This window comes from Nycticebus coucang, chromosome 21 (genome assembly GCF_027406575.1).
Source record: "Nycticebus coucang isolate mNycCou1 chromosome 21, mNycCou1.pri, whole genome shotgun sequence".
NCBI classification, from domain to species: Eukaryota; Metazoa; Chordata; class Mammalia; order Primates; family Lorisidae; genus Nycticebus; species Nycticebus coucang.
The window spans coordinates 42696009-42714317 of NC_069800.1; the positions used below are offsets into that span (position 1 = coordinate 42696009).

At 42.7% G+C, this 18309-nt stretch overlaps 1 protein-coding gene and 1 pseudogene across 3 annotated transcripts in view; one reads left to right on the top strand and one right to left on the bottom strand.

Annotated features, from left to right (window-relative positions):
- The window catches only part of PHF20 (PHD finger protein 20), a 161524-nt gene that overhangs the window by 33068 nt on the left and 110147 nt on the right, over nt 1-18309 (top strand). The window lies entirely within an intron of this gene.
- On the bottom strand, nt 8258-9116 carry LOC128574274 (serine/arginine-rich splicing factor 10-like; annotated as a pseudogene).

The following is an 18309-nucleotide window of genomic DNA, read 5'->3' on the forward strand; positions in this document are numbered from 1 at the left end:
TGCCCTTATTTCTAGTGAGGTCACATGTGAGTGTTCTGTGACATGATCTTGACTTTTTTTACTGGATTGTCTTTTCTTACTGACTCATTAATATTTTAATATTATATCACGAATTCTAATTTGTCCATTTGTTTTTTTTTTTTGTAGAGACAGAGTCTCACTGTACCGCCCTCGGGTAGAGTGCTGTGGCGTCACACGGCTCACGGCAACCTCTAACTCTTGGGCTTACACGATTCTCTTGCCTCAGTCTCCCGAGCAGCTGGGACTACAGGCGCCTGCCACAATGCCCGGCTATTTTTTTTGTTGCAGTTTGGCCAGGGCTGGGTTTGAACCCGCCACGCTCGGCATATGGGACCGGCGCCCTACTCACTGAGCCACAGGCGCCGCCCTAATTTGTCCATTTGTATTACAGGTATCTTCACCCATCTGTGACTTGTCTTTTCAGTTTGTTTATGGCATCTTTCATTGTACATAAGCTTAAAATTTTAGACTTAAGAAAAATTGTCAAACTTTATGATTTTTTGCTTTTTATAATTTGTATATGAAATTCTTCCCTGTCAGATAGTTAAAAAATATTTTCCTATATTCTTCCAAAAGTTCTAAAGTTTAGCTTTTCACATTTAGGTCTTTAATCTGCCTGGAATTGATTTTATGTATAGGATGAACTTATATCTAATTATTATTTTTTTCCATCAGATGAATATCCACTTGCCCCCACATCATTTATAGGATAGTCCATCCTTTTTCTGCTGATCAGCAATACCCCTCTCATATGAAGTTCCATATTTATATAGGTCTCTTCTCAGCTCTTTATTGTATTCCATTGATCCATATTTCCTCCTATGCTAATAACAAAACATTACCTAATGATATTGCTTTGATAAAATCTTGATCTCTGGTAAAATATGTGTGTTGCTTCGTGTTTTATTTATTGTATTCTTAGGTCTTTATTCTTTCTTTATGTATTTTTTTGAGATATAGTCTCACTTGGTTGCCCTTGCTAGGGTGATGTGGCGTCATAGCTCATAGCAGCCTCAGGCCTTTATTCTTTCTTTATGTATTTTTTTGAGATAGAGTCTTACTTGGTTGCCCTTAGTAGACCGATGTGACGTAATAGCTCACAGCAACCTCAGATTCCTGGGTTCAAGCGATTTTCTTGCCTCAGTCTTCTCAGTAGCTGGGACTATAGGCACCCACCACAATCCCTGGCTATTTTTAGAGATGGGGGTCTCACTCTTGCTCAGGCTGGTCTCAAACTAGTGAACTCAGGCAATCTACCTGTCCACCCTCCCAGAGTGCTAGGATTACAGTGGTAAGCCATTGCACCCGGCCTTTGGCCTTTACTCTTTTCGTTTTTGTACATTGATGCATTTATGGTGTTCAGTGTACTGCTTCAATATACCATGTGCTTACATTGAACTAAGTAACACATCTATCAGCCTTTACTCTTTAATGTGAATTTTTTTTTTTAATGTTTATTTATTTATTTATTTTTTGTTGTTGTTGCAGTTTGGCCGGGGCTGAGTTTGAACCCGCAACCCTTGGCATATGGGGCTGGCGCCCTACTCACTGAGCCACAGGCGCCACCCCTAATGTGAATTTTTATATTGTTGAGTTTTCTTGAAAAAATGCTGTTGGAATTTTATATAAATTGTATTGAATTCATAAATTGGGGAAATTGATAGTTTTCATTCATGAAAAAATATTTTTGCTCTTAGTCATGGTTTTCTTCATGAACTTTATTTTATTTTGTTTATTTATTTTTGAGTCAGAGTCTCATTCTGTTGCCCTGGGTAGAATCCCTGTGGCATTATCATAGTTTATTGCAACTGCAAATTCTTGGGTTCAAGAGATCCTCTTGCCTCAGTTTTTCTATTTTTAGTAGAGACGGGGTCTTGCTCTTGCTCACCTGGTCCCTTTATAAACTTCAGTAATGTTTATCACTTCTACGAAATTTTGCATGTCGTCTATTGTATTTATTTCTGAGTTGCTTCTGTGAATGGATCTTTTTATATTGAGTTTTTTTTCTTCGATAGTTGCTGGTATGTGGGAATGCTGTTGAGGTTTTTTTGGTTGTGAAGCAAATTCAGTATGTGGACATTATTGAGATTCTGTTTCAAAAACAAAACGGACTACTTACAAAAGATATATGTCATTTATGAGATTTTTTTTTTTTTTTTTTTTTGTAGAGTCTCACTGTACCGCCCTCGGGTAGAGTGCTGTGGCGTCACACGGCTCACAGCAACCTCTAACTCTTGGGCTTACGTGATTCTCTTGCCTCAGCCTCCCGAGCAGCTGGGACTACAGGTGCCCGCCACAACGCCCGGCTAGAGATTTTTTTTTTTTATGAGACAGAGTTTCACTTTGTCGCTCTCGGTATAGTGCTGTGGCGTCACAGCTCATAGCAACCTCCAGCTCTTGGGCTTAGGCAATTGTCTTGCCTCAGCCTCCTGAGTAGCTGGAACTACAGGTGACTGCCACAAGGCCTGGCTTTTTTTTTTTTTTTTGCGGTTTGGCATGGCGGGTTTGAACCCGCCACCCTCGGTGTATGGGGCCAGCTTCCTACTCACTGAGCCACCAGCACTGCCCCATTTATAAGATTGTTGGAAGTTTGAACACCAATTGACTACTTGATATCAAAGAATCATTAACTTTTAGTTGTATAAATGATACTGTAGTCTTTTTTTTTTAAGGAATCTGTGTATTTTAGAGATCATATACTGACATTTATGAATAAAATATGCTGTTTCAAAAAAAAAAGGGGCAGCATCTATGACTCAGTGAGTAGGTAACTGGCCCCATATACCAAGGGTGGCGGGTTCAAACCTGGCCCCAGCCAAACTGCAACAAAAAATAGGTGAGCGTTGTGGTAGGTGCCTGTGGTCTCTGAGGCAAGAGAATCACCTAAGCCCAAGAGTTGGAGGTTGCTGTGAGCTGTGATGTCACAGCACTCTACCAAGGGCAACAAAGTGGACTGTCTCTCTCTCTTTTTTTCTTTTTTGTAGAGACAGAGTTTCACTTTATTGCCCACAGTAGAGTGCCGTGGCATCACATAGCTCATAGCAACCTCTAACTCCTGGGCTTAGGCGATTCCCTTGCCTCAGCCTCCTGAGTAGCTGGGACCACAGGCGTCCGCCACAACGCCTGGCTATTTTTTTGTTGCACTTTGGCTGGGGCCAGGTTTGAACCTGCTACCCTTGGTATATGGGGCCGGCACCCTGCCCACTGAGCCACAAGTGCCACCTGAGACTCTGTCTCTAAAAAAAAAAAAAAAAGAAAGAAAGAAAGAAATTGAGGAGTGTAATCTTGCACCTCAGCCTCCTGAGTAGGTGGCACTTTATATAGGCATGCACCACTGTGCTGGCTCTATGTCCTGTTTTTTTTTTTTTTTTGCAGTTTCTGGCCAGGGCTGGGTTTGAACTTGCCACCTCCGGCATATGGGGCTGGCGCCCTACTCCTTTGAGCCACAGGTGCCACCCCTATGTCCTGTTTTTTTAAAGTATGCTAGTACTAAAACATTATTTTGTAAAATAGGAAAAAGTTAATTGTAATTCCACCAACCTAATAGGGCAGTCTTTTCTTTTCTTTTTTTTTGTAGAGACAGAATCTGACTCACTTTGTCCCCCTTGGTAGAGTGCTGTGGTGTCACAGCTCACAGCAACCTCCAGCTCTTGGGCTTAGACTATCCTCTTGGCTTAGCCTCCCGAGTAGCTTTGACTACAGGCCCCGCTACAATACCCAGCTATATTTAGTTGCAGTTTGGCCAGGGCCAGGTGTGAACCTGCCACCCTTGGTATATGGGGTCGGCACCCTACTTACTGAGCCACAGGCATCACCCCAAGGTAGTCTTTTCTGTAATTGTTTACTCAGGGTATACATTTTTTTTTTTTTTACAGTTTTTGGCCGGGGCTGGGCTTGAACCTGCCACCTCCAGCATATGGGGCCGGTGCCCTACTCCTTTGAGCCACAGGTGTGGCCCGGTTTTTCTTTTTCTTTAGATGGTCTCACTCTATTGCGCTGGGGAGTGCTGTAGGTCATAGCTCACAGCAACCTTTAGCTCTTGAGCTTGAACAATCCTCTTGCCTCAGTCTCCCAAATAGAGGTGCCCCCTACCATGCCCAGCTAGTTTTTCTACTTTTAGTAGAGCTGGGGTCTTGCTCTTTCTCAGGCCGGTCTCGCGCTCTTGAGCTCAAATATGCCTCAGCCTCTCAGAGTGCTAGGATTATAGGCATGAGCCAATGTGTCCGGCCAAGGGTCCATTTTTTTTCAATGCTTTTTTTGCTTTGTGACTTTTCCCCTCTGAATCCTCACTATGTTGTCCAGGATAGTCTCCAACTCCTGTCAGTCCTCCCACCTCAGCCTCTCAGAGTACTGGGGTTTAAAAGTGTGAGACAGGCTTGGCGCCTGTAGCTCAAGTGGCTTGGCACTAGCCACATACACCGAAGCTGGAGGGTTCAAATTCAGCTTGGGGCCTGCCAAACAACAATGACAACTATGACTGAAAAATAGCCCTGCGTTGTGGTGGGCGCCTGTAGTCCCAGCTACTTGGGAGGCTGAGGCAAGAGGGTCTCTTAAGCCCAAAAGTTTGAGGTTGCTGTGAGCTGTGACACTACGGCACTCTATCCAGGGCAAGAGCTTGAGACTCTCTCTCAAAAAAAGAAAAAAAGTGTGAGACAGCCTGCCTAGCTGATTTGTTTTTATTTTGGGGATCCTAAAGTAAATAAATTCTAGGTCTCTATTTGAAAAATTTTAGCCGATAAAAAGTTGAGAGAACAGGCTGGGCGTGGTGGCTCATGCCTGTAATCCTAGCACTCCGGGAGGCCAAGGTGGGTGGATTGTTTGATCTCATGAGTTCCAGACCCTGTCTTGAGCCAGAGAGAGACCCTGTCTCTAATAAATAGCCGGGTGCACCTGTAGTCCCAGCTACTTGGGAGGCTGAGGCAAGATACTTGATTAAGCCAGGAGAGTTTGAGGTTGCTGTGAGCTGTGAAGCCGTGGCATTCTTCTACTGAGGGCTATAAAGGGAGACTTTGTTTCAAAAAATAAAGTTGACACAGCAAAAGTCCACATTATGTCAGCTTTCTCATGTTGAGAGCTCTGCTATGCCACTGTTGAATTTTTCCTGAGATTTTCCCCCTCCTCTTCAAACTCTGCTTCCTTGGACAGATTTGGCAATAGCTTTATAAGTGATGTGGACATAATTGTGTACAATGATGAAAACCTACAGGAATTTTTTAATTTTTCATTTTCCCTTTAGGCATATTTAGTAATACTTTCCCAGGCAGATCATTCTGAGTGTGCGAGTGTGTGTGCACATGTTACAAAGACAACTACCATATTAATAAAATATTAAATTTGAAAAAAAAATAAAGTTTTTTACAAAGAACACTGTATCTTCCACCTTGTCACTAAGTGTTAACATATTTACCCGATTTACATACTTATTTTAATGTGATGAAATATAATTTAGCAGTAATTTCATAATACCTAATAGCTATAGTCAGATTTTCCTATTGTTTTAAGAATGTCCCTTATAGGTTTATTCCAAACAGGATCTGTATTACAATTTTTTTCTCTCTTTAGTTGCTTCTATTTCATGATAATCCTTTCTTTCTCCTAGTTTTTCCTCTTTCTTTTTTTCTTTTTTTTTTTTTGAGACAGAGCCTCAAGCTGTTGCCCTGGGTAGAGTGCTGTGGCATCACAGCTCACAGCAACCTCCAACTCCTGGGTTCAAGCGATTCTCCTGTCTCTGCCTCCCAAGTAGCTGGGACTACAGGTGCCTGCCATAACACCTGCCTATTTTTTTGGTTGCAGCCCTTATTGTTGTTTGGCGGGCTCAGGCTCGATTTGAACCCTCTAGCTCAGGTGTATGTGGCTGGCGCCTTAGCTGCTTGAGCCACAGGCGCCGAGCCCACTTTTTCTCCTTTCATGGCATTATTTATTTATTTATTTTAAGACAGAGTCTCACTATGTTGTCCTTGGTAGAGTGCTGTGACATCACAGCTCACAGCATCCTAAAAGTCTTGGGCTTAAGCGATTTTCTCGTCTCAGCCTCCCAAGTAACTGTGACTACAGGCGCCAGCCACAATGCCCAGCTTTTTTTTTTTTTGTAGTTGTCATTGTTGTTTGGCAGGCCCAGGCTGGGTTTGAACCCGCCAGCACTTGTGTATGTGGCTGGTGCTGTAACCACTATGCTACAGGCACCAAGCTGGCATTATTGATTTTAAGAGTTTTGAAGAATTGTTTTGTAGAATAGTCCACATTTTGGGTTGGTCATATTGTTTTCTCATGGGGAGTTTAACTTGTTTTTTTGTATTCTCTTATATTTCCTGTAATTTGGAAATGAGGTCTAGACTTGAGATTAAACATTTTTTTTGCAGAATGTTTCAGTGGTAATGCCGTGTGTTTCATATTGCATCACATTGGGGGACACATAAAGCTAGGTCATCCCACTGTTTGGTGTATCACTTGGATAAGGTAATGACTGCCGTCTCTCACCATTATAAACCTATTATTTTCCCTGTGCAAGTAGTAAATAAACTGTGGGGATACTTTGAGCCTTCTTGTCAGCACTAGCTGGAGTCGGGTACTGAACAATTTAAACTCCCTAAAGAATCTCCTTCCCTGGCTCGGGGCCTGTGGCTCAAGTGGCTGAGGCACCAGCTACATACAGCTGGGGGGTTCTGATCCAGCCCGGGCCTGCCAAACAACAATGCCAAAAAATAACCAGGTGTTGTGGCGGGTGCCTGTAGTCCCAGCTAGTTGGGAGGCGGAGGCAGGAGAATTGCTTGATCCTAGGAGTTGGAGGTTGCTGTGAGCTGTGATGCCACAGCAGTCTACTCAGGGAAACAGCTTGAGGCTCTGTCTCAAAAAAAAAAAAAGAAAAAAGAATCTCCTTCCCTAATGCTACATCTTTGCTTGTCTCTAATATTTTGATTTGATTCTTTTGTTTACTTGTGTATCTCTTTATCCTAGAATACAAACTCTCTGAGGGCTTAGTGTGTTAGATTGGGTTTTCCTAGAAGCAAAGCAAGAGATTAGGTAGGGATAACCCCTGTAGGGGGAAATGGAGAAAGAGCAGGCAGAGGCTAAGAGCTATCATTGTACCTTGTAAGTCTGATCCCTGTGGAGGGGAGAGAGAGAGAGAAGATTGGAAAAGTCTTCCACTGTAGTGCTGTTCTAAGAAAGCTTTGGCAAGGCAGTTGGGGAGTCCTCAAGCCAAAATTGCTATCAGAAGAGTCTCATCTCCCAGGAAAGGTCTTGCCTTATTGTTCCTGCTCACTTAAGTCATTAGCTGGGAGCAGCCTCAGGGAAGTTTGGCAATGGCACAGAGGTCATGATGGATTTAGAGTACTGCAGTTGAGGTCAGTTTCTAATTATGAGGATGTGATACGTGTGCATTTTCCAGGTAGCCACACGTGAGTTGTCTGTTTTGCTTGCTGATATATCCAGTGCCTCAAAACTGCACAGGCCCATGATAGGTACTCAACATAGTATTTGTGGACTGAGTACCAAATGACTAGGTAAACATTTTCCTAAGTTTGTTTTTTTTTTTTTTTTTTTGGAGTTTTTGGCTGGGGCTGGGTTTGAACCCACCACCTCCAGCATATGGGGCCAGCGCCTTACTCCTTTGAGCCACAGGCACCGCCTTCCTAAGTTGTTTTTATTATTTATGTCTTATGCCTTTTTTTTTAATATTGTAGAATTATCAATTATGTAAAGGACCTACTACTGTAGTTATTGAAGCCTGACTCTGTGCCAGGCTTTCCCTATGTAGTTTATCCATTAAATCTTCTCAACAAGCTATGTATTTGTTTATTGTTTCAGTTTCATCAATGAGGGAAGAAACTGAGGCTCACAAAGGTAATAGTCCTTTGTCCAAATCACTGAGCTCGTGAGAGTGATAGGGCTGGGATTTGAACCCTTTTTGATTCAGTCCCAAAGGTTAGCCATGCCTCCCAGTTGATTACTTTCTCTGGTAATATTTTTCTGAGTCATATTTTCTGGATTTCCTGCTTTTTGCAAAAAAGGTGGGGAGAGGAGTGTTATTATATGCTTCAAAACTGTGTGTTAATAAAATGCATAGAGACACAACTGTAGGCCAGAGTGGGTATATGGATCTTTCTGGATTAATGCTTTATACTGTACTAGGTCTACATTTTTTTTTTTTTTTTGGCTTCTCAACAGCATATTTTAATTATAACTATTGCCTGGTACAGGGAAAACTAACAAGTGTTTTTTAAGCATCATTGCAACATTGTATTCCTGATAATTTAAGTAAACCAAACTATGAGTAAATGAATGATATATGCCTAAAAATTATCATGGTTTGAACTATCAGTGGCCACTGGACTTAGGACTAGTCCAAGATCTTGATCTAGATTTTGACCTACACCTAGACTGTGATCTTGACTGAGATTTTGATCTAGATGGTTCTTTTTTCCTTGATTCCTTTTCATATCTTGAGCCAGACTTATAATGTGTTTTAGGGTCTGTTTTAGAAGTGCCTCTAGATTTGGTGTGAGATGCAGACCTAGAATGTGATTTAGCCTTCATTTCTTTCTTGGGCTGGGACTTGGACCATGATCTTGAATTGGATTTAGATCTTGAAAAAGATTGATTTTGGTGTTTGAATCTTATCATTGTTGGAATGGCTACTACACTGTGGTCTTCCAGTCGGTCTACTATTTCTAGGACTATAGGATCTTCTATAGTTGTAATCAAAAGACCGACTTCTTGATCTCCTTCTTTCATTACTTCAGCTTCTAGAATGTCTGTATCTATCATAATCATCATAGCGTGAAGAACTGTACACATTTCTTCCTTCCTTGGCTTTCATCTGATTTGGTGTCTTCCAATCTCCCTGTGCAAACTGTATTTCAATTTGACGTCCACAAATCCATTTTCTGTCCAAATTATGCAAAGCATCTTCAGCATCACGAACATCCTCAAATTGAACATAAGTAAATCCTCTTGGACGGCGTGTGTAGAAATCAAGTAGAACATACACATCAACTGTAGGCCGTAAAATCATAAATCTTCAGACCTGGTGTTGTCCGCCACGTTCTGGACGAACAGAGATGTTTTTTTGGGGGGAGGCGCAGGTAGCGGGACATGATGGCGTGGGGTGAGTCTCTGCCCAGGGAACTAACGGGCTTAGCAAACCATCCACAGTTCCAGGGGCAGATCCTCAAACCAGGTCTACATCTTTGACTTGTTTTATGTGTATTGCTTACAGAGAAGCCCAGTTTTTCTATCATCTTGGTATACTACATATAGTATACGCCTGTTAAACTAACAATAATAGCAATCATGACTAATGATTAACTGATTTGCTGCACCCGTTGCACAGTGGTTACTGCGCTGGCCACATACACTGTGGGTGGCGTGTTTGAACCTGGCCTGGGCCAGCTAAACAACTGCTACAAAAAAATAGCTGGGTGTTGTGGTAGGCGCCTGTAGTCCCAGCTACGTGGGCGGCCGAGGCAAGAGAATTGCTGAAGCTCAAGAGTTTGAGGTTGCTGTGAGCTGTGATGCCATGGTACTATACTGAGGGCGACATAGTGAAACTCTGTCTCAAAAAACAAAACAAAACAAAACAGATTTGCTATGCATCAGGTGTGATGGTAATTGTTTTAAGTGGGCTGTCTCATTTAATCTCCCATGGCAATGCCCATTTGGTATTGAGGCTCAGAGGTAAAATATCTTGCCCAAGGTTGCATATTAATCAGTGTTATATCTGAGACCTAGTTCTGTTTGACAATATTGCACCTTAACCAGAATTTTTTTGGAAATCATGTAAGCCAGCTTTTCTTAACTTATAGTGTCCAAAGAAATCATAGAATTAGGAGTTTTTTGTTTATTTATTTTTTTTTTTTGAGACAAGAGTCTTACTTTGTCACCCTCGGTAGAGTACTGTGGTGTCACAGCTCACAGTAACCTCCTGCTCTTTGGCTTAGGCCATTCTTTTGCCTTAGCCTCCTGAATAGCTGGGACTACAGGTGCCTGCCACGATGCCTGGCTATTTTTTTGTTGCAGTTTGGCTGGGGCCAGGTTCAAACCCACCAATCTCGGTATATGGGGCCTGCACCCTACTCACTGAGCCAGTTGTTTTTCTTTTCTTTTTTTTTTCTTTTCTTTACTTCTTTTTATTTCCCCTTCTTTCTTTTTTTTTTTTTTTTAAAGAGGGAAGTTTCTTTTTTTTTTTTTTTGTAGAGACAGAGTTTCACTTTATGGCCCTCGGTAGAGTGCCATGGCATCACACAGCTCACAACAACCTCCAACTCCTGGGCTTAAGCCATTCTCTTGCCTCAGCTTCCCAGTAGCTGGGACTACAGGTGCCCGCCACAACGCCCGGCTATTTTTTTGTTGCAGTTCTGCCGGGGACGGGTTTGAACCCGCCACCCTTGGTATATGGAGCCGGCGCCTTACCGACTGTACCACAGGCGCCGCCCAAGAGTGAAGTTTCTTTCTTTTTTTTTTTTTTTTGTGACAGAGTCTCGAACTGTCGCCCTGGCCCTGGGTAGGGTGCTGCTGTAGCATCATAGCTCACAGCAACCTCCAACTCTTGGGCTCAAGCAATCCTCTTGCCTCAGTTTTTCTAATTTTAGTAGAGGTGGGGTCTCACTTTTGCTCAGGCTTGTGTGGAGCTCATGAGGTCAAGCAAGCCATCCATCTTGGGTTCCAGAGTGCTAGGATTATAGGCATGAGCCACTGCACTCGGCCTAAAGAGAGAAGTTTCTAAAATACAGGTTTAGATTTTCCATGGAGATTGGTAGTTCTCAAAGTTTTTCTCATGTCATCTCACCAACCAAGTTTTAGAATATTTATAAGAATCTGTGTTCAAATTTTTCATCTACAACTTTGGGGCAAACTTTTTTTTTTCTTTTTTTGAGACAGAGTTTCACTATGTCACCCTCGGTAGAGTGCTGTGACATCACAGCTCACAGCAACCTCAACGTCTTGGACTTAAGCGATTCTCTTGCTTCAGCCTCCCAAGTAGCTGGGACTATAGGCACCTGCCACAACGCCTGGCTGTTTTTTTTTTGTTGCATTCGTCATTGTTGTTTTAGCTGGCCCGGGCTGGATTAGAACCTGCCAACCTTGGTGTATGTGGCTGGTGCCATAACCACTGTGGTCTGGTGCCGAGCCATTGGCGTAGACTTTTGACATGTCATTTCCTTTCTGTGGAGGGGTAATCCTGCCTGCCTTGCTTATGTCCAGGGTTGTGTAGATGAACTGTCTAATATCTAAGAGGCTGCAGTTTCCTAGTAGTGATGCTTGGTAGAGACAGTGGAACTTGGTTGCTCTGCCACCTACTGCCTTCTTCCTGTCATCTGTCAGGGGCACACCATCTGTTCCAAGCAGTAGGCTGTCTTTTCCTGTTCTTGGTCTGAACACAGTGAAAGAGTTGCTTCTGTCTATTGCTTCCCTGACTCTTTGGCATGTTTCACTACTGTGTTTCCATTTTAGTTGATCATAATATCCTTTTCTTCTCTATTCCTTTTTCATTAGTTTTTGCACCAATCACATCTGATTTCCTCTTCTTACACCATCTAGTTTTCTTTTCAGAAGTAATCTTTCTTTTCTGAACTTTTCATAAATGTTTTGAATGTTTGCTGTGAGCCAGACATTAACATTAGGTCCTACGGAATGAAGAAAAATTACAGAGGTCCCTCAAGAAGTTTGAAGATGAGTGGGTATTCTGATTTTTTTTTTTTTTTTTTGTGGTTTTTGGCCAGGGCTGGGCTTGAACCCGCCACCTCCGGCATATGGGACTGGCGCCCTACTCCTTGAGCCACAGGTCCCGCCATCTGATTTGGTTTTTAGCACTGATGGCCAAGGGTTGTTAATGATATACTGTCATGCACATGGCTCACATTAATTGAACGATTTACTCTGTGCCAGGCACAAATCTCTGTGAGTACCACGCGCTAACCAATTGTGCCATTGGAGCACTGCCAGGCACAAATCTAAAGGCTTTATTTACATGGTATGCCTTATTTAATCCACGCAACACTAGGAGGCAGGTGGTGTTATTATTCCCATTTTATATGTGAGGAACTAGAGGCAAAGAACAGTTAAATAATTGTCCAAAGTTACATCTCTAGTAATTGGTGAATTTGGGATTTGAATCCAGGTAGTCTGGCCACTGAGCATTCTAGGATATGGGTTCATACCCCCCTATGCTGTATCCTATACATAGAGTGTAAAGTCCCAGAAATTATTTCACAGGGATATACTTACTCTGTACAAAATTCATTTTCAACCCCCTAGGGGACAACAATTAATTTCATATGTGAGAATTTCAGAAGGCTTCACAAAGATGGCTTTTATTTATTTATTTATTTATTTACTTTTTGTGGTTTTTGGCCGGGGCTGGGTTTGAACCCGCCACCTCGGCATATGGGACCGGCGCCCTACCCGCTGAGCCACAGGCGTCGCCCCACAAAGATGGCTTTTAATGCCACTGCATTCATTCTATGCTAGATGCCAGAGATTTAGTGGTGATTGGGGCAGACATAGTCCCTGATCTTAGTGGAGGTAGGCAGACTATAAACAGACTGATAAATACAGGTAATGTTAGGCAGTGATAAGTGTTAGAAGGAAGAATAAGTACTGGTAAGTGGACGGAGAATGACTCTGTGTGTATGTTACTTTGTTATGTAGAAGGTAGTCAGGGGAAGAGCTCTGACAAGGATTCATACTTGTTTCTGCCCACGCCTGCCTACAGCATATTCTACACACAAAAACTACATCCATTTTTAATAACTGAAATCAGACAATGTTACTTCCCTGTTTAAAACTTTTCAATAACTTCCTATTACATTTAGAATAAAGTCCAAACCCGCTATTTTGTCAGATCTGGCCCCTGTGAACCTTTCTGGACTTATCTCCTACCTCTGGTCTCTCACTCACTACCCTCCAGCTAATGTTACTTCCTTCTATTGCTTGAATTCTCCAGCTTGTGACTTGGTTGCCTCTGCCTAGAACCTTCTACCCCTGGATGTCCACATGGCTCTCTCCCTCACTTACTTTGGGACTCTACTCATATATCTCCTTGTCTTATGCCAGTCTGGAATAGAGTGGTGCAGTGACAGTTACCTCAACTCTTGGGCTTGAGTGAGCTTCCTGTCTCAGCTCCTGAGTACCTAGGATTACAGGCACACATCATCTTGCCCAGCTTAAAAAATAAATTTTTTTAGAGATGGGGTCTTGCTATGTTGCCCAATCTGGTCTCTAACTCCGGGCCTCAAGTGATCCTCCTGCCTCAGTCTTTCAAAGTGCTTGGTTACAGGTGTGAGCCACCGTGCCTGCCCTTTCTTTGTTTTTGATGATTTTGACAGTTTTGAGCAGAATGCTTGTCAGGTAACATTTTGTAAACTGTTCTTCAATTTGAATTTGTCTGATGTACTTCTCATGATTAGACTGGGGTTTCGGAGAGGACGACCATGGAGATGAAGTGCCATTGTCAATCAGCATATCGAGAATATTTACCATTATATGAACATGTCTAGTCACTGTTGATCTCACCTTGTTCCCCTGACTTAGGTTTATCTGATTTCTCCACTGGAAAGTTACTTTTTTTCCTACTTCTCATAGAAGGGCCACTATGTGTGGCCCACACTTAAGGAGTGGAAAGTTTTGCTCTACTTTTTTGTGAGAGGAATATCTATGTAAATTATTTGCACAGGAAATTTTCTGTTTTCCACCATTTATTTATTTATTCAAATTATTTAATCATTTATTTATATCAGTATGGACTCATCTTTTTGTTATGCTTTGAGTTATAATGCAGTACAATTTTATTTTATTGCTTATTTTGTTTCAGTGGGAGCGCTTTCAGTTGGCTCTATGTTGACTTTCTCCATCATTTGTTTTGTGTGTGCGTGTGTATAACATTTTCGTATAACTGACCCTACAAGTTATTCCAGGCTCATCTTTTATATGTTTTGCCCAAGTCCTAGAATCAGCCATTTCTCCAAGGAGCCTTGGAGAATGGGATTAGACACCAAGATCTAGCATCTAGATCTGGTGTGTTAATATCTAGATGTTACGTGTACTTGTTACTAGGGGAACAGTGCTTGTAGGTGCTGGATATTTTATTTTATTTTTTTAGTAAAAGACATATCTTTATTTTTTTTTATTACAATAACAATGTGTAGACAATAATCAAATGTCACAGAAATCAAGAGGCCCGAACTTTTTCAGCCCCTTTACCTTCTTCCTTTCATGCCTTCATCCAGTCTATTGGCTAATACTGACCTTCCGGTTTTATACTGACTCTGCCACCTCTGTTTTATTGCCCTGGACCACACTCCCATCATGGACATTCCGGACCTGGTAGTTTCCTCCTAATTGGTCTCCTGTGTCCATCTTAACTGCACCCCCTCCCCAGTCTCTTTTCTACTCAGCAGCCAGTATTAGATCCTGGATTTTTATTTTTATTAAAAAAAAATTTTTTTTTGAGACAGAGTCTTACTTTGTCACCCTGGGTAGAGTGCCGTGGCATCACAGCTCACAGCAACCTCCAACTTTTGGGCTCAAGTGATTATCTTGCTTCAGCCTCCCAGGTAGCTAGGACTACAGACGCCTGCCACAACGCCTGACTATTTTTAGAGATGAGGTCTGGCTGTTGCTCAGGCTGGTCTCGAACTAGTGACCTCAGGCAATCCACCTGCCTCGGCCTCCCAGAGTGCGAGGATTATAGGCCTGAGCCACTTGCCTGATTAGATCCTGGATTTTTATAAAAAATGTTCTGATATTGGCGGTGCCTGTGGCTCAAGGAGTAGGGCGCCGGTCCCATATGCCAGAGGTGGTGGGTTCAAACCTAACCCTGGCCAAAAACCAAAAAAAAAAAAAAAAAAAAAAAGTTCTGATATTTCTTTTCATGGCACTTTACAGATGTAAGACATTGAATTAAGTAGAGTTCAAAGATGCTGCTTGTTTACTTAATTAAATTAGTTAATTTCTTTCTTTCTTTTTTTTTAGAGACAGAGTCTCACTTTGTCACCCATGGTAGGGAGTGCAGTGGCGTCACAGCTCACAGCAGCCTCCAGCTCTTGGGCTTATGTGATTCTCTTGCCTCAGCCTCCTGAGTAGCTGGGACTACAGGTGCCCGCCACAATGCCCTGCTATTTTTTTGTTGCAGTTTGGCCGGGGCCAGGTTTGAACCTATCACCCTTGGTATATAGGGCCTGGCGCCCTATTCACTGAGCCACAGGCACTGCCCTTTTTATTTTTTATTGTTTAAGAAGAAAAGGTCTCATTCTGTTGGCTGAGGCTGGAGTACAGTCGCTATTCACAGGTGCAACATGCGCTACAGCCTTGAATTCCTGGGCTATAATTCTGAGAAATGTGTCTAAGTAAAGAAAAAAAGAAAAGAAATCCTGGGCTCCAGCATTCTTCCTACTTTGGCCTCTCAAGTAGTTGGGACTACAGGTGCGTGCCCCATGCCTAGTTAATTTATTTTTTGTAGAGAGAGGGTCTTGTCATGTGGCTGAGGTTGGTCTCAAACTGCCAGCCTCAAGTAATCCTTCTTGGCCTTCCAAAGTGCTAGGATTTCAGGTGTGAGTAACTGCACCTAGCCTTTTTTTTTTCCCTTCAAATTTTTTTCAGATTAATACGCCTAACCTATTTTAGAAGGACTTTATCGAGTTTTAATTTATAGTAGAGTGTATAAATCTTAAATATGTAGCTTGATGAACTTTTTTCTTTTTTTGAGACAGAGTCTCACTTTCTTGCCCCTGTAGAATGCCGTGGCATCATAGCTCACTGCAACCTCAAACTCTGGGCTCGAGCGATCCTCTTGCCTCAGCCTCCCAAGTAGCTAGGACTGCCGCACCAGAACGCCTGGCTATTTTTTTGAGATGGGGTCTTGCTCTTGCTGAGGCTGATCTTTACCTCAACATCTCAAGCGCTCCACCCACCTCGGCCTCCTAAGAGTGCTGGGATTAGAGGCATGAGCCACCACACCCGTTCCGCTCGATGAACTTTTATGCATGTATATACTTCTGTAACCACCACACAAATCAATTTATAGACCATTTTGAGGGATTCCCCAGAAGCACTTCTGTCTCTTCATCAGGTTACACAAGCAGTCTCCATCCCCAAAGGAATCATTGTTTGCAGGCATTCATTTAAAGTGAGAACCATTAGTGTTCTGTGTGTTTTCTCCAGCAATATTTAGCCCCGTGGGTTCAAGAGTGGTGAATGTCGAGCTATGATAGAGGGAGAGATGGGCCAAGGAGTTGAGGGTATATGCTAAGAAGTGAGATTAAAGAATGAGATTTTCAGGATGAGAGTGAAGGTAGGAGCAACAAAGTCAGCAAAAATATTTAGGGCTTGAAATAACCTGATGTGTTCTTTTTTTTAATTGTAATTTTTTTTTTTTTTTTTTTGAAGCAGAGTCTCACTCTGTTGCCCTGTAGTTGAGTGCTGTGTTATCATAGCTCACAGCAACCTCAAACTCTTGGGTTTAAGCAATCCTCTTGTCTCAGCCTCCCAAGTAGCTGGGGTTACAGGTACCTGCCACAACACCAGGCTAGTTTTTCTATTTTTAGTAGAGATGGAGGTCTCATTCTTGCTCAGGCTGGTCTCGAACTCCTGAGCTCAGGTGATCCACCAGGCTCAGCCTCCCAGAGTGCTAGGATTACAGGCGTGAGCCACTCCACCCAGTCAGGACCTGATGTGTTCTGAGATTCCAGAGAGGGAATACAGCAGGAGTGGTAGGAGATTGAGATTACAAGTGAGATTGTAAGGCTGGTTCATGCCTGTAATCCCAGCATTTTGGGAGACTGAGGTAGGAGGATAACTTGAGACCAGGAGTTCAAAACCAGCCTAGGCAACATGGCAAGACCCTGTATTTACCCCACCACCACCAAAAAAAGAAAAATTATCCAGTCAATCTCTTGAGCCCAGGAGGAGTTTGAGGCTGTAGTGAGTTATAATCACATCACTGCACTCTAGCCCGGGTGGCAGAGCAACACCTTCTCTCTCAAAAAAAGAAAAAAAAGGGAGATTTTAAGTAGCAGAGAGATATGTTCATATCTCTTTTAGAAGAGTGTTACATGTTCTTTTAGTCACAAAATAATTACTGAGTGGCCTTGTATCAGGCCTTCTGCCAGGTGCAGATAGAGAGGGTTAGGGGGCTCGGCACTTGTGGCTCAAGTGGCTAAGGGGCCAGCCCACATATACCTAAGCTGGCGGCTTCGAATCCAGCCTGGGCCTGCCAAACAACAATGATGGCTGCAACCAAAAATTAGTTGTGCGTTGTGGCAGGCGCCTGTAATCCCAGTTACTCGGGAGGCGGAGGCAGGAGAATCGTTTTAGCCCAGGAGTTGGAGGTTGCTGTGAGCTGTGATGCCTCGGCACTCTACCTAGGGTGACAGCTTGAAGCTCTGTCTCAAAAAAAAAAATAATAAAGGGTTAGGTGTCATCTGTACAGACTGACTTTTTTTTTTTAGAGATAGAGTCTAACTTTTTCGCCCTCGGTAGAGTGCTGTATTGTCACAGCTCACAGCAACCTCCAACTCTGGGCTTAGGTGATTCTCTTGCTTCAGCCTCCCAAGTAGCTGGGACTACAGGTGCCCACCACAACTCCGAGCTATTGTTTTTGTTGTTGAAGTTTGGCTGGGGCCAGGTTCAAACCTGCCACCCTCTCGGTATATGGGGCTTGTGCCCTACCCACTGAGCCACATTTAGCTGCTGGTGCTAAATAATTGGGGTAGAAGTATCAGATGTTGATTAATGGAAGGGTAGGAAAGAGTTAAGTCATCCAAAACAGCAGTTTGTCTGCAGCTTAATGGTTAGCCTTTTGTTTTTCACTAAATATATCTTCCATTCTCATCCCCTCTCCAGCAAAGGCTGGTGTTGGCTTAAAATGTTGCTTTTGTGCTTAGGAGTCTTTTGGTTCTGGGTGCGGTGAGCCAGGAATAGAGGTATGCTCTGATTCTTGAAGTAAAATGAGTGCTGAATGTTTGCAGATAGGCTATTCATATAGTGAAGAATCTCGAAACAGCCTGGATGCTCACTCCCTGGGAGAATATTTAGACAAATTCTAGGCTAGACACCAGGTAGAGTCTTAGGTGGCTAAGACAAAAGACATCCCCGTGGATTTTAGTTACTATAAGGATATTTATATGTGAAGTCAAATTAAGACTGAAAGGCTCTTCACTGGGTTTAGAATTAGAAGATTTGGATCCTGATCTTGGTTATGCCTGTCTCTACTTACTCTCAAAATCCTCCATTTCCACAAATGTAAAATGAGTGCAGTGATAATAATGACTTAAGTCTTCATAGGATGGTGGA